This window comes from Tinamus guttatus, unplaced genomic scaffold (assembly GCF_059628265.1).
Source record: "Tinamus guttatus ecotype Peru unplaced genomic scaffold, ASM5962826v1 Tinamus_guttatus_pri_ptg000565l, whole genome shotgun sequence".
Classification (NCBI taxonomy): Eukaryota; Metazoa; Chordata; class Aves; order Tinamiformes; family Tinamidae; genus Tinamus; species Tinamus guttatus.
Genome location: NW_028289099.1, coordinates 188,735 through 202,981, shown reverse-complemented (window position 1 = coordinate 202,981; position 14,247 = coordinate 188,735). Strand labels below are relative to the sequence as shown.

Sequence of the window (14,247 nt, the reverse complement as noted above, 5' to 3'; positions counted from 1 at the left end):
CAAGCCCCTCACTGGGAAAGGACTTGCTGTCCCAGCAGTTAAAGCCTCAGGTGGTGTGCATGTGGTTCTTGACAGTTTGACTGTGACTGAGGAACGCATGTAAAATGTCTTCATGCGAACTAATGAGGAGGCGTAGAGGCAGACCTTCCAGTCAAGGGACTTACTGGGCATGGGACAACTGGAGTGATGAATCCTCTCTTTTCTGTAGAATAGGAGAAATCAGGGATAAATTAAAGGATGGCAAAGCAAAAGGAGGAATGTGTGCCGTTCTGGGAGCCTGCCTCATGACAGGGCAGCAGGCGCAACAAAAACACAAAAGGAATAAGGAGCAGTTAAATGAAAAAATCAGGGAGTTAGAAGAGAAAATACGGAAACGTGAACATAAGGAACAAGAACTGGAGGTAGAAAGAGAGAAAAATCAGAAGTTACAGGATAAACTGGAAATCCTTATCTCCCAAGCAAAACATCCCCCTATGACAGTGCAAATTAGGAAACTGTTGGTGGAAGATCCTGAGGATTGGGGTGGGGATATATGGGGTGATAGTGAAAATTCTGATTTGGATAGGGACAATCTATACCCCGGTCCCCACCCCCCTGTGCAGGTCCGACCTATAGTCAAAAGAGAGACTGCAATGGGACCTCAAGGGGGTAGCGCTCGCAGTACCATTAGAATGACCCTGTACTCGGGGGATGAGTTGGGGAAGTGGCAAGATAAATATAGTAGGAAGCCCACAGAATCAGAAACCAAGTACCTGTGGCGAGTCTCCTTATCGGGAGGAGATCGAATAATGTTATATGATACAGAAGCCTCGGGTACTAGGGACCTGGAGTTTTCCTGAGCTCTAGTGGGCAAAACAACAATCAATCCCTCACAGCTAGAGCTGCACACTGGGCTGGTGGACAGGACCCCAGAGAAAGGGGAGAACCCCTCAGACTTGCTATCAACAGCCCTGCAGAACTAACAGAAGCTGTGCAGAAGGCTGCCTGCATTCAGACCATGTATGATAGAGGGGTGCATGATGTACCTTTACCAGCGCCCATAAACCCCGGGAATTTGCAATCTCTGATAAGGGGGCTCCCTACGGTACTGAAACTTAAGGTGGAAATTTTGAGAATCATAGAATCATAGAATGCTTAGGGTTGGAAGGGACCTCTAGAGATCATCTAGTCCAACCCCCCTGCACACGCAGGGTCACCTAGAGCACGTGGCACAGGACTGCATCCAAGCGGGTTTTGAAGATCTCCAGAGAAGGAGACTCCACAACCTCTCTGGGCAGCCTGTTCCAGTGCTCTGTCACCCTCACTGTCAAGAAATTTTTCCTTAAGTTCCTATGGAATTTTTGGTGTTTCAGTTTCCGGCCATTTCCTCTAGTCCTATCAGTGGCCACCACTGAAAAGAGACCATCACCATCCTCTGCACTCCCTCCCTTGAGGTACTTATAGACACTGATTAGATCCCCTCTCAGCCTTCTCTTCTCCAGGCTGAACAGGCCCAGCTCCCTCAGCCTCTCCTCATAGGGCAGATGTTCCAGGCCCCTGATCATCCTTGTGGCCCTGCGCTGGACTCTCTCCAGCAGCTCCACATCCCTCTTGTACTGTGGAGCCCAGAACTGGACACAATACTCCAGATGCGGCCTCACCAGGGCTGAGTAGAGGGGCAGGATCACCTCCCTCAACCTGCTGGAGATGCTCTTCTTAATGCAGCCCAGGATTCCATTGGCCTTCTTGGCCACGAGGGCACACTGCTGCCTCATGGTCAACTTGTCATCCACCATGACACCCAGGAGATAGAGATCATATAATAGCCACTGAGGCCAATAATCATAAGCCTATGGTTCTGCCCTGTAAGAGACTGTTTTGGATTGTGTTTGTCTCGACATTGTGGCTATACCATTTAGGACTTCTTGACCTAGGCATTCCATCTATCAGCTCGAGGTGTCTTATCTCTATACAATTTATGCCTTGACATCCCATCTCTGGGAGGACTGGGATATCTCCATACAATTTACAACTTCTTGGCCTTGGCATCCTGCTTCTGGGAGGACTGTGGTATCAGCTCCAAGTGTTTTATCTCCATCAGCATGAGACCCAGACAAGGCTCAGCAGTGTCTACAGAGCAGCGCTTGCACTTGAGTTGGGTGAAGAGGAGCACCAGAGCACGCAGAAAGTGGGCGGAATCTTCAAGAAGGGGAACATAAAAGGAGCATGTATTTCCCCCACAGGGGTGCGGCTTCTTTCACGGAACATCACCTGCACTGAGGCACCAAGGCACCTGCACCTGCACCGAAGCAGAGCCAACGACACTTAGCTGGACTGGTGGTGGTGACTATAATCTTGCTGTACCTCTCCTGATTGCTTGCTTTTCTTTCTTTTTTCTCTTATTCTCTCTGTCCTATCACGCTTATGAGAATAAAGCTTACAAGGTTGTATGACATTTGACCCTGTTTGTGTCTTAATCTCGCTCTTGGGATCCTATCGAAACCTCCTCCGACAGTGGATCAGGACATTTTTATTGGCGTCAGGGACAGGATCCCTGGAGACGAGAGTGCCCTGCTACCTTGTTGTGAAACTTTTATGTTAGTATAAGCTGTGGTCTCCTGGAAGCGTATAGGGGAAACTTGGATGTTAAGGTGTGACCCTCTCAGGACGATAACCCCTTTGTTGTGAAAATGGCCACCCAGCAGGCAGCTGATGCTTGCGATTATGTGCCCTCCTGGGTTGAAGGAATGGAGAAATTATATGATCTTTTAGAGGCGCACAGATCTCACCTCTCACCAGAGGGACAAGATTGGGCAAAGAACTGTTGGTTTCAACTGCAGTGTGTGGTAGATAGGATAAGAGTATTGCAGAAAGAAGTTAAGGTTAAGAGGGCGAAGGGAAAAGCTATAATTTGTGCAGTGCTGGGAGCAAGCCTGGCAGCTGCAGTAGAAGAGAGAAAGCAGAAGTTTTGACAAGTTGATATTGTGATACATTCCCTGCAAGTGGCAGTAAACACTGCAGGAACAGTTAAAGGAGAACAAACAATTGTTGGAGGAGGAAAGGAACCAAAACATGGTATTAAAGAAAGAGTTGAGGAATCAACTTTTGAGGGAAGTAGATACTCCATCAGAAGTAGAAATGACACATGCAGAGAAAGGGGTACGGTAAATCTATCCCCAGGGAGATTTGTAGAAGGCCAAAGACGCTGTAGAAAGCGCCCCCCCCCCCCCCGCCATGTGTCTGCTGATTAAAACAGAGTATGTGTACAAGGATGATAGTGATGACCGTCCTCAGGTTATCACCAAAGAAGTCCCATTCACCACAAGTGAATTAGCAGAGCTGAGAAAAGATTTCGCAAGAACTGCAAAGGAATCAGAGACGGAGTATGTGTGGAGAATGTCTTTGTCAGGAGGGGATGGAATCTTGTTGTCAGAGAAAGAAGCAGAAGGATATTGGGGTCCGGGTGTGTTTCTGACCACCAGCGACCGCCGAGCCCCATGGTCATTGACTCAGAGAGCTGCATATTGGGCCAGAGGGCTGAACACCTTGGAGAGAGGAGATCCCCTTGCCATAACAGGGACGGTGGATCAGTTAGTGGAAAGTGTGCAAAAGGCAGCCTGTCTCCAGATGATGTATGATCGGGAGCTGAAGCCCAGCCAGGGTTCCCCAATGATGCTGCCTGTGGACCCAGAGAGGATGACTCCCCAGATACGAGGACTTCCTGACTCCCTGAAACCCACTGGGATTCAGTTGCAAGGGAGGATTCAAAACATCCCCGATGGAGAAAGAATTATGGCTGTTCTGGAGGGAATAGTGACCCCTGACTATCGGCGGCCAGGGAGGAAAGCATGGACATGGAGGGAGATAGCCCAGGAGTTGATTAATTTTGGGAGAAAATATGGCCCTGTTGCTGGATTGTCCCAAAGAACTGAAACCAAGGTCGTACTGGCTGCAGAACGGCTTAGTGGGTGGCAATCACCCCTCGGGAAGGGCCAAGACTTGGGGTCGATCCAGGATCATAATTCCGGGAGAGAGAGACCCCTAACTGGACAGGAGCTGTGGTAGCTAGGGCTTCAGAAAGGTATTCCCTGGGGTTTGATGGACGGACACCCGACCAAAAAATTAGAACAACTAGTGCAGGAATGGTCAGGGCAAAGGGCTGTTTTCAGGCCAACCCCCACCCCCCCGCTGCACCCTTAATAGACCTTTAAGGAGAAGCTGGCTGAGAAGAAGACAATGGCAGGAAACTAATCTCCCCCCCCCCCCCCGCGCCGGGGGGGGGGGGGGGGGGCGGGAGGCAGAGGATGGATGTTTGTAAGACAACTCACCTGCAATACAAAAGGGGATTTATTGATTACTGTTGCTGTAGGACCAAGGAAAAGACCAGTAACCTTTTAAATTGATACTGAGGCACAAATTACTGCGCTAATGCGGGCCGAAGCAGAACAATGTGGAATCTTGATTCCATCTATAAAACTAATTGTTTTAAATGCCTTGGGAAAAACACAGTCGGTGCCTATGACTTCAGTGACACTATGGTTTCCAGGAGAGGAAGACCCTGTCAACACCATGGTAGCCATAGGATCTTTTCAGATGAATCTTCTAGGCATAGATGTTTTGAAGGGTAGGTAGTGGCATGATACCCAAGGAAACTCGTGGTGTTTTGGTATTCCCCAGGTCAGGCAATTGGCCAAAATATCCAACACGAGGGTGTGTTTGCTGCAAGCGGCAGAAGGTGTGTTTGCTGCAAGCAGCACCTCCCCTCCCCGCTTCCAAACTGACAAATGTGAAACCCTATCCATTGCCATTAGGAGACAGAGAGGGAATTATGTCAGTTCTGGAGAATTTAAAGAAGCAAGGGGTTGTAGTTCCCACTCACTCCCCCTTTAACTCTCCAGCATGGCCTGTCAGAAAGCCAAAGGACAAATGGAGGTTGACTATAGATTACCAGAGACTGAATGCCAACACAGGTCCACTAACAGCTGCTGTACCAAGCATTGCTGAATTGATAGCCACCATTCAGGAACAACCTCACCCTATTATGGCAACGATGGACGTCAAGGATATGTTTTTCATGGTCCCTTTACAATCTGAGGACCAAGACCGTTTTGCCTTCACCTGGGAAGGACAACAGTACACTTTTATACTACATGACTCCCACAAGGATACAAGCACTCCCCTACGCTGGCCCACTACACTCTAGCACAAGAGTTGGAAACAATCCCCATAAGGGCGGAGGTGAAGATCTATCAATATATAGACGATGTGCTTATAGGAGGGAGTCAGGTAGAAGAAGTTAGAAAAACCCAGAAGGACATCATCACTCACTTAGAAAGTATAGGATTGACAATTCCCCCAAGAACCCTTTCATTTCTCCCCTGAAACCCCTTCAAGTGAGGTAAATTTTTTTAGGGATCTGGTGGAAGGGAGGGATGACATGTGTCCCACTGGATACTCTTTCCTCTCTCGACCAGATCAAGATGCCAGAATCAGAGAGACTTACAGCATGCACTAGGGTTGCTTGTCTTCTGAAGGAAACATATTCCTGACTTTTCAATTATTGCCAGACCCCTGTATGACTTATTGTGAAAAGGAGCTCAGTGGGAATAGATTCAGGTCCATGACGAGGCTTTACAGCTGTTGGTCTTTGAAGCAACTGCCTATCAGCGCCTCGGTCCCATTCACCCAACAGATCCAGTTCAAATTGAATGGGGATTTGCCAAGAATGGACTGTCAATCCATTTGTGGTAAAAGGGCCCAGAGGGGCCTATTCGGCCTATTGGTTTTTATTCTTGCAGCCTTAAAGACGCTGAAAAAAGATATGCAACTTTGGAAAAAGGTCTATTTGTAGTTAGTCTAGCTCTGCGGGAAGCCGAACGGACTATCCAGCAACAACCTATAGTGCTCAGAGGCCCATTTAAAGTGATTAAAGCAGTTTTGACAGGAACCCCACCCCCCTGATGGGGTGGCTCAGAGAGCCTCTGTGCAAAAATGATATGTACAAATATAACACTATTGTGGATTTTTTTTTTCTGTATCTGAAGGAACCACAAAAGTGTTAAATATACAAGATGAGGTAGACTTGGACAGAGAAACACCTGGGTTATTATCTGTAATACAAGTAGCTCCTCCGACACTGTATCGGGACATGCCCATACACTTATATATCTGGGTAGATGCCCTGTTAGAACTCCATCAAGAAGCCCAGGAGATGGGGATGAATCCAAGCCCTAGGGGAAGGCAGATACACCAGGCACAAGCCACCTCAAAGAGAGGCCGTTCACCCCTGAGGAAAAGGAGAGAGAAAAATGGAGATGGGGAAAAATGGAGCATGCTATGGAGAACGACACTAGCTTTAGGCGTGCCTCAGTCTTTGCTGCATAACGAAAAGACGGAGGACATTGAGAAGCTAGTGGAGAAAATGAAACAAGGAAGCAGAAGTGATCAGTCATCTACTCCTGTGGATCAGGGCAGGGGCCCACCTCTGAATGCCCGCAACCCTTTCTCAGAGACAAGGAAGGAGTTGTGAGACTTAGAAAACTCAGTAGTGCCCATCAGAGGACAGGCCAGCCGAGCCGAGTGTTATCCATAGAGCAATGGCCTGAAACAAATGAACCACGGGTTATCATCCTTGCAGGACCACACAAATGTGAGCTCTCCTTTTTAATAGACAGAGGAGCCCAAATGAGTGCCTGACACCAGGCTAACATAATGCTCCTTATTTCTGTGCATTTTTCATTACAAGGAAAAACTAAACATCACGAATTGCGATTGTACTTTGAGGGTATAAATGAGGGTAAAATTGAGGGGTAGAGTGGGGAAAGGAATCCTTGTTATGGAACAAGTGTTGGTGGGGGTGCGAGTGATGTAAAGCACTTCACTCTTAAGAAAGAAATAGTAATACTATTCTCTATACTTTATACTTTACTGTATAGAGGAGAAGTTTATACAAAATTAGCAGGAAGAACTTTCCGTTGAGTCATGAGGTGCAGATTGGACCCCCTTGCTCTCCAAACTCCTCCTCAGAGAAGCCTGGGTACAGCTGGAACCAATCTTATTCCCAAACTTGGTCACCAGTTTATGTCTAAGGGATTATGTTCACAAGCAATCCTGGATACAATTTAGTATTAGAAGGTGTAGCATGCTATGTTCACTTCCCACAGATCTGTCGCTGGTAAGGGATCTCTCAACCTCAAGGAGTAACCGTGAGAGGCGTCCCTGCTCAAGGGGAGATCCTGGCATGCAGCCCGCTGCCTTGCAAGGAGAGCTTGCTGGGCTCTGGGGCTGTCCCCCTATTTACAGGGTAAGATGATTGACTCATAGTTAATTTTGCATATATGCTGAATTTTTGTTGAGCCTGCTTAGTTAGTCCTTGGCCATTGTGCTGTTGTTATCTCTTTTCCCAAGGTCCATTTGAACATACTCCAGCAGGATGCAGCCATATGGTTAATGTTCAGTGGGTAGAGGAAGGAGAGATTTAGGAAGGCAGACACCACAACCAGATAACGCCACTGGTGACCAACATCCAAGCAGGGGTCTATGTCAGGAGGTCAGTCAGGCTGGGGAAGGAGGACACCCGTCAGAACCCTCAAACTTCCTCCCCACTCACCCAAATCAAGAAAGTGAACCAAAAAACACCTTTTATTTGCAGATCATTGTCCCATCTTGCTCTATTGCAAACAGTTTGGAATAAAACCTGGGTTTGAATATTTCCCCGTCTGGGAGAATTTCCAATAGGAATCTCAGCTTTGAGCTTCAAGGCACACTTGCTATTTTTTTTAATGGAGATGCTAAATTAATCTATCCCAGAAAAAAATTTTTGATTGGCATCTGTCACTTGCAAATTATGCTCATTTCCCGTGGGATGGAAAACACATTATAGAAGAGATTGTTTTAAATGATCTGTTTGCAAGGAGAGTTTTATTTAAGTGTAGTTGGGATTTCTCTCCCCTACCCAGACCCATGATAGGAAAGAACCAAATATGTTTTGGAGAGCTTTGCTCTTACTGTGACTGCAGTATCTTGTCAGTTTTAAAATTATATAGCAGAGAACAATTATTCTTCATTGCATGTGGCTGGAAGATAAAGCATATGGAAACAGCAGCTAGTTCTATCATGTTGCCTTGTAGTGTTAAAGCTGCCTACAGTATCTTGCCTTAGTTATGAGATGATCTGATTTGACAAATTATTCTTTTTCTTTTGATTTCTGCAAGAGTCTTCCATATGATGGGGACAAGAGTTTATTCAGGATATACTTCTACTGTGTTTAAGTCCTCTTTATGTTGCTATGCTTTGAAGTTAAGGATTGTTAATGTGTTAATTTTTTTAAAAAATAACCACTGCTTCCACAAATAGGAAGGGAGCAAAATTTGTACTCTTTTCTACCCGCCCAAATAGTAGCACTTATTTGACTTTTTAAAAAAGAATATTTCTAGGATTGCTTTGTAAATAAACATTGTTCCATGTGTTAGGTTTTTATGCGGGAGGCCAGACACGACTTCTGAAGGCTTCAGTATGAGTCAAACAGAAATCGCTTTATTCTGCGTTACAGCACTCTATTTATCTAATACATTTCTCCTAAGTCATCTAGCCACACGTATGCTTACATTGCGATTGGTTACATACTACTGTCCATGCATCTTCTACTGTACTAGGTTGGTTGTAGATATCGGGGCACACGTTTACATGATTGGCCTGCACACAGTTCTCTGTTCTGCACTGATAAGCTTGTTTACAGGTTCTTCCTCTCCTACTTCTGTGTTCTTCCAGCTGGGCACTTTCTCACGATCTTTTCACCTTGGTCCTAGTCCAGCTCTTCGTATCCGTCTTCCATCAGGAAGCCTCCGTTACTTAGATATCCTCCCGCAATTCCCCCTTTTTGTTCTTGAACCAGCCAAACCTTCTTTACAGCATTCTCAATCATATTGGATACACATTTCAATAAGCAAGGCACAACTAGTAGAATGCAACATAGAATCAACAACAACATCCCAACACTTCTAATTAATGAGCGAAACCATCCCGAAATTCCCCATCCACTTAATAAATTGTCCAACCATGACAGACCCTCATCCTCTGTGACTTTAGGCAAAATCTTTGCATGATCCCAAATGTCTTGGACATCCGTAAGTATTTTGCTGAACTGATCAATATAGCTGCAACATGTTTCGTTTATCAAGGTACATACTCCTCCAACCTGTGCGGTTAGGATGTCAAGGGCCCTTCAATTTTGTAAGACTATTTTTCTCAGGGAATCCACCTCTGTTTGCAATCCAAAAATTGCTTCTGCTGTTCTGTTAGCAATGATTTCCATTTCACCTCCTAAGAGCCACAATATACAACTAATAACAGCAACACTTCTTCCTCCCATGTTGTTCTTCTGCAGGCTCACACTTTCCACAGCTAGGGTACCGGTTGCTTGCCTGCTACATCTGATGTATGCGAGTCTGCTTCCAGCCAAGGTCTCACCCACTTCACTGGCACCCACCTGGTTCCAGTATCTGTAACGACACAAGCATACCTTTTTCCCCAGGTTATCAAGTCCAAAGGCCCCATCCATTTGCCCGTGTTCCAGTCTCTCAGCATCACCTTCTATCAAAAATTTTATCTAGCAAAACTAGCAAAAAATAGTTTTTAGTAAAACTACCGAGAGTTATTCTCCATCAGATTTGCAATTAGCAAGACTTTTTGTCAGTCTGCTGATGAAATGAGTTGATTCTTAAGGTCTATAGATCAGGAAAAAAAAAGTGTTAAAAGGAGTAGTGAGGAACCAAAAAGGACAGTGTCCCTTATCATCAGATATCTGGCCACTGATTGGGAAATCACTTGCCCTGAGCTCCTTGTCTTTCATCAATTGCATTAGATTGCTGGTAAAAGCGTACCACACATCTCTTCCTTGTCACTTCATGCATGCTTCATATGTATCATGCACTTCATGTATCCACTAGTTACCTCATAGCTTCTTCCTCAGGCACCATTTCCCTCAAGAAAGTGCTTCAAAGCTCCAAAAGTGTAAAAATAAATGAGCAGAGGCTTTAAAGAAAAAAAAAGACAGAGAGAAACAAACAAACATCACTCATCTGCACACTGTTGACATTTACAAACCTGTGCAATGACTTTGCTAGTAAATGTTCATCTTGGTGGATGCAATTTTGCTTGGACAATTTTCACCTGAACTCTAGATGGCCTACTGCTCTCTATGGGTGGAATAAACCATAGTAGAGTCCATCTGTTCTAATTTTCCTATATTTCCTATAATTTTATATCTTCAAAAGCATCCAAACCTCTGAGCCAAATGCTTTATCAGTGATTTCATGTCATTTTTAGCACTGCTGTGAAGCCGTGGGACCTCAGAGCACAGCATCCTTACCCAACTGAGGAACAGCTGAAGGCTGTAGCATTTGCTTGAGAGAACAAGAACTGTCCAATTTGAGTGCATTGTTAATATTCAAGCCACAGCTATGAGAAGCTGTGGAAGTATTTTAGTACCTGAAGGTCCAACAAGGCGAAAGGACTTAAACAGATAAATAAATTCACAAGAGAATCAACTGTTGAGGGAGATGTAAGAGAATAAAACCACTTCAAACACCTTTGTTTAACCTTTCCAAATGCTTAGAAATCTTTCCAATCCTTCCCATCAGAGGTAGATTTTATCTGCAAATTTGAGGCAGATTTTAGAAGAGACTTGCCAAATTCTCCAGGAATTCCAGACACTGAGATCTCTAGATATTTACAATTATTAGCAGTAGTTAATACAGATTTCATTTGTTTTATTCAACTCTGCAGCCATAATTTTATTGACTTTGTTGTCTCATTAAATGAAGTAACATCTACTAAAGTCTTCTTATTTTTGTTATGAGCATTTAATTAACAACACAGAAATTATTATATTTATTTTTTTGCACTGCTCCACTTAGGAAGGTATTGTAAGAAATATTTTCTCAACAGATCATTTCTTGAATATTGACATTGGCTTTCATATAATCAGAATGGTTGGAAAAGACCTTGAAGATCATCAAGTCCAACCGTAAACCCATCACCATCATGCCTGTTAAACCATGTCCCTAAGTGCCTCATGTACGCATTTCTTGAATACTGCCAGGGATGGTGACTTCACCACTTCCTTGGGCAGCCTGTTCCAATGCTTGACTACTCTTTCCGTGTAGAAATTCTTCCTAATGCCTAACTCGAACCTCCCCTGGTGCAATTTGAGGCCATTTCCTCTAATCCCATCTGTAGTTATTTTGCAGAAGAGATCAATTCCTGCCTGACTACAACTTCTTTTCAGGTAGTTGTAGACAGCAATACGGTCTCTCCTGAGCCTCCTCTTCTCCAGACTAAATAACCCCAGCTCCCTCAGCTGCTCCTCATAAGGTCTGTGCTCCAGCCCCTTCACCAGCTTCGTTGCCCTGCTTTGGACACGCTTCACCATCTCAATGTCGTTCTTGTAGTGACAGGCCCAAAACTGAACACAGTATTCAAGGTGCGGCCTCACCAGTGCCAAGTACAGGAAGACGATCACTTCCCTGGTCCTGCTGACTACACTGTTCCTGATACAAGCCAGGATGCTGTTGGCCTTCTTGGCCACCTGGGCACACTGCTGTCTCATGTTCAGCTGGATGTCAACCAGCACCCCCAGATCGTTTTCTGCCATGAAGCTCTCCAGCCACTCTGCCCCAAGCCTGTAGTGCTGCATGGGGTCATTGTGACCGAAGTGCAGGACCCGGCACTTGGCCTCGTTGAACCTCATACAGTTGGCCTCAGCCCATTGATCCAGCCTGTCTAGATCCCTCTGCAGAGCCATCCTACCCTCAAGCAGATCAACTCTTCCTCCCAGCTTGGTGTAGTCTGCAAACTTGCTGAGGGTGCACTCAATCCCCTCATCCAGATCATCGATAAAGATATTGAAGAGGATCGGCCCCAACACTGACCCCTGAGGAAGACTTCTTGTGACTAGTCACCAGCTAGATTTAACTTCATTCACCACCACTCCCTGGGCCTGGCCATCCAGCCAGTTTTTCACCCAGCAAAGAGTACACCTGTCTAAGCCATAAGCTGCCAGCTTCTCCAGGAGAAGGCAGTGGGAGACGATGTCAAAGGCCTTCCTGAAGTCTAAGTAGACCACAACCACAGCCTTACTCTCATTTACTAGGTGGGTCACTTGGTCATAGAAGGAGATCGGGTTGGTGTGGCAGGCCTTTCATCATGAACCCATGTTGGCTGGGTCTGATCCTCTGGTTGTCACACACATACTGTGTGATTGTCCTCAAGATGATCTGCTCCATAACTTTCCCCGATACCGAGGGCAGGCTGACAGGCCTGTAGTTCCTCGGATCCTCCATCCAACCCTTGTTGTGGATGGGTGTCACATTGGCCATTCTCCAGTTGTCTGGGACCTCCCCTGTTGACCAGGACTGCTGATAGATGATGGAGAGTGGCTTGACGAACACTTCTGCCAGCTCCTTCAGAACTCTCAGGTGGATCCCATCTGGCCCCATAGACTTGTGAGTGTCCAAGTGGAGTAACAGGTCACTGACTGTTTCTTCCTGAATTATGGGGGGTTTATTCTGCACTCTATAGATGTCTTCCAGCTCTGGGGGCCAAGTACCTTGAGGAGAACTGATCTGAGTGTTAAAGACTGAGGTAAAGAAGGCATTAAGTACCTCAGCCTTATTCTCAGCCTTAGTGACAATATTCCCCGTCCTCTCCAATGTAGGATGGAGATTCTCCTTGGCCCTCCTTTTCTTGTTAATGTATTTGTAGAAGCATTTTTTGTTGTCTTTTGCAGTGGTGGCCAGATTGAGTTCCATGTGAGCTTTTGCCTTTCTGATTTCCTCCCTGCATGTCCTAGTGATGTTCTTGTACTCTTTCCAAGTTGCCTGTCCCTTCTTTCAAAGATGTTATACCCTCCCTGGAGTCTCAGTGATAGGTCCCTATTCAGCCTGGCTGGTCTTTTTCCCTGCCGGCTCATCTTGCAGCATACAGGGACGGCCTGCTCCTGTGCCTTTAATATTTCCTTCTTGAAGAAGATCCAGCCTTCCCGGACCCCTTTGCTCTTCAGGACTGTCTCCCAAGGGGCTCTCCTAACCAGTGTCCTAAACAGTCCAAAGTCTGCCCCCTGGAAGTCCAATGTAGCAGTTTTGCTGACACCCCTCCTGACTTCACTGAGAATTGAAAATCGTGTCATTTTTGTGGTCATTATGCCCAAGACAGCCTCCGACCACCACTTCTCCCACCAGTCCTTCTCTGTTAGCAAAGAGCAGGTCCAGCAGGGCTCCTCCCCTTGTAGGCTCACTTACTGGCTGTGATAGGAAGTTATCTTCCATGTACTCCACGAACCTCCTAGATTGTTTCCTCTCTGCTGCACTGTATTCCCAAAAAACATCTGGTAGGTTCAAGTCCCCCATGAGCATAAGGGCTACCGATTGTGAGACTCCTGACAGTTGCTTGTAGAATGCCTTGTCTGTCTCTTCATCCTGATTGGGTGGTCTACAGCAGACTCCCATCATGATATCAGCCTTGTTGACTTTTCCATCACCCACTTGGAGCTCCATGCAATCAAAGTACTCCCCAACATACAGCACTACCCCGCTGGCTTTTCTTCCTTGCCTGTCCCTTGCCTTTATCATAGAATCATAGAATGCTTAAGGTTGGAAGGGACCTCTGCACACACAGGGTCAACTGGAGCACGTGGCACAGGACTGCATCCAAGTAGGTTTTGAAGATCTCCAGAGAAGGAGACTCCACAACCTCTCTGGGCAGCCTGTTCCAGGGCTCTGTCACCCTCACAGGAAAGAAAATTTTTCCTTAGGTTCCTGTGGAACTTTTGATGCTTCAGGTTCCGGCCATTACCTCTAGTTCTGTCGGTGGCCACCACTGAAAAGAAGCCAGCACCATCCTCCTCACTGCCTCCCTTGAGGTACTTATAGACACTGATCAGGTCCCCTCTCAGCCTTCTCTTCTCCAGGCTGAAAAGGCCCAGCTCCCTCAGCCTCTCCTCATAGGGCAGATGTTCCAGGCCCCTGATCATCCTCGTATCCCTGCGCTGGACTCTCTCCAGCAGCTCCACATCCCTCTTGTACTGTGGAGCCCAGAACTGGACACAATACTCCAGATGCGGCCTCACCAGGGCTGAGTAGAGGGGCAGGATCACCTCCCTCGACCTGCTGGAGACGCTCTTCCTAATGCACCCCAGGATCCCATTGGCCTTCTTGGCCACAAGAGCACACTGCTGCCTCATGGTCAACTTATCATCCACCATGACACCCA

General features: G+C 46.3%; 1 pseudogene; it reads left to right on the top strand.

The window, feature by feature from the left end:
• Nucleotides 1-2,669: 2,669 nt before the first annotated feature.
• LOC148592537 (uncharacterized) lies at nt 2,670-4,179 on the top strand (annotated as a pseudogene).
• Nucleotides 4,180-14,247: the final 10,068 nt, after the last annotated feature.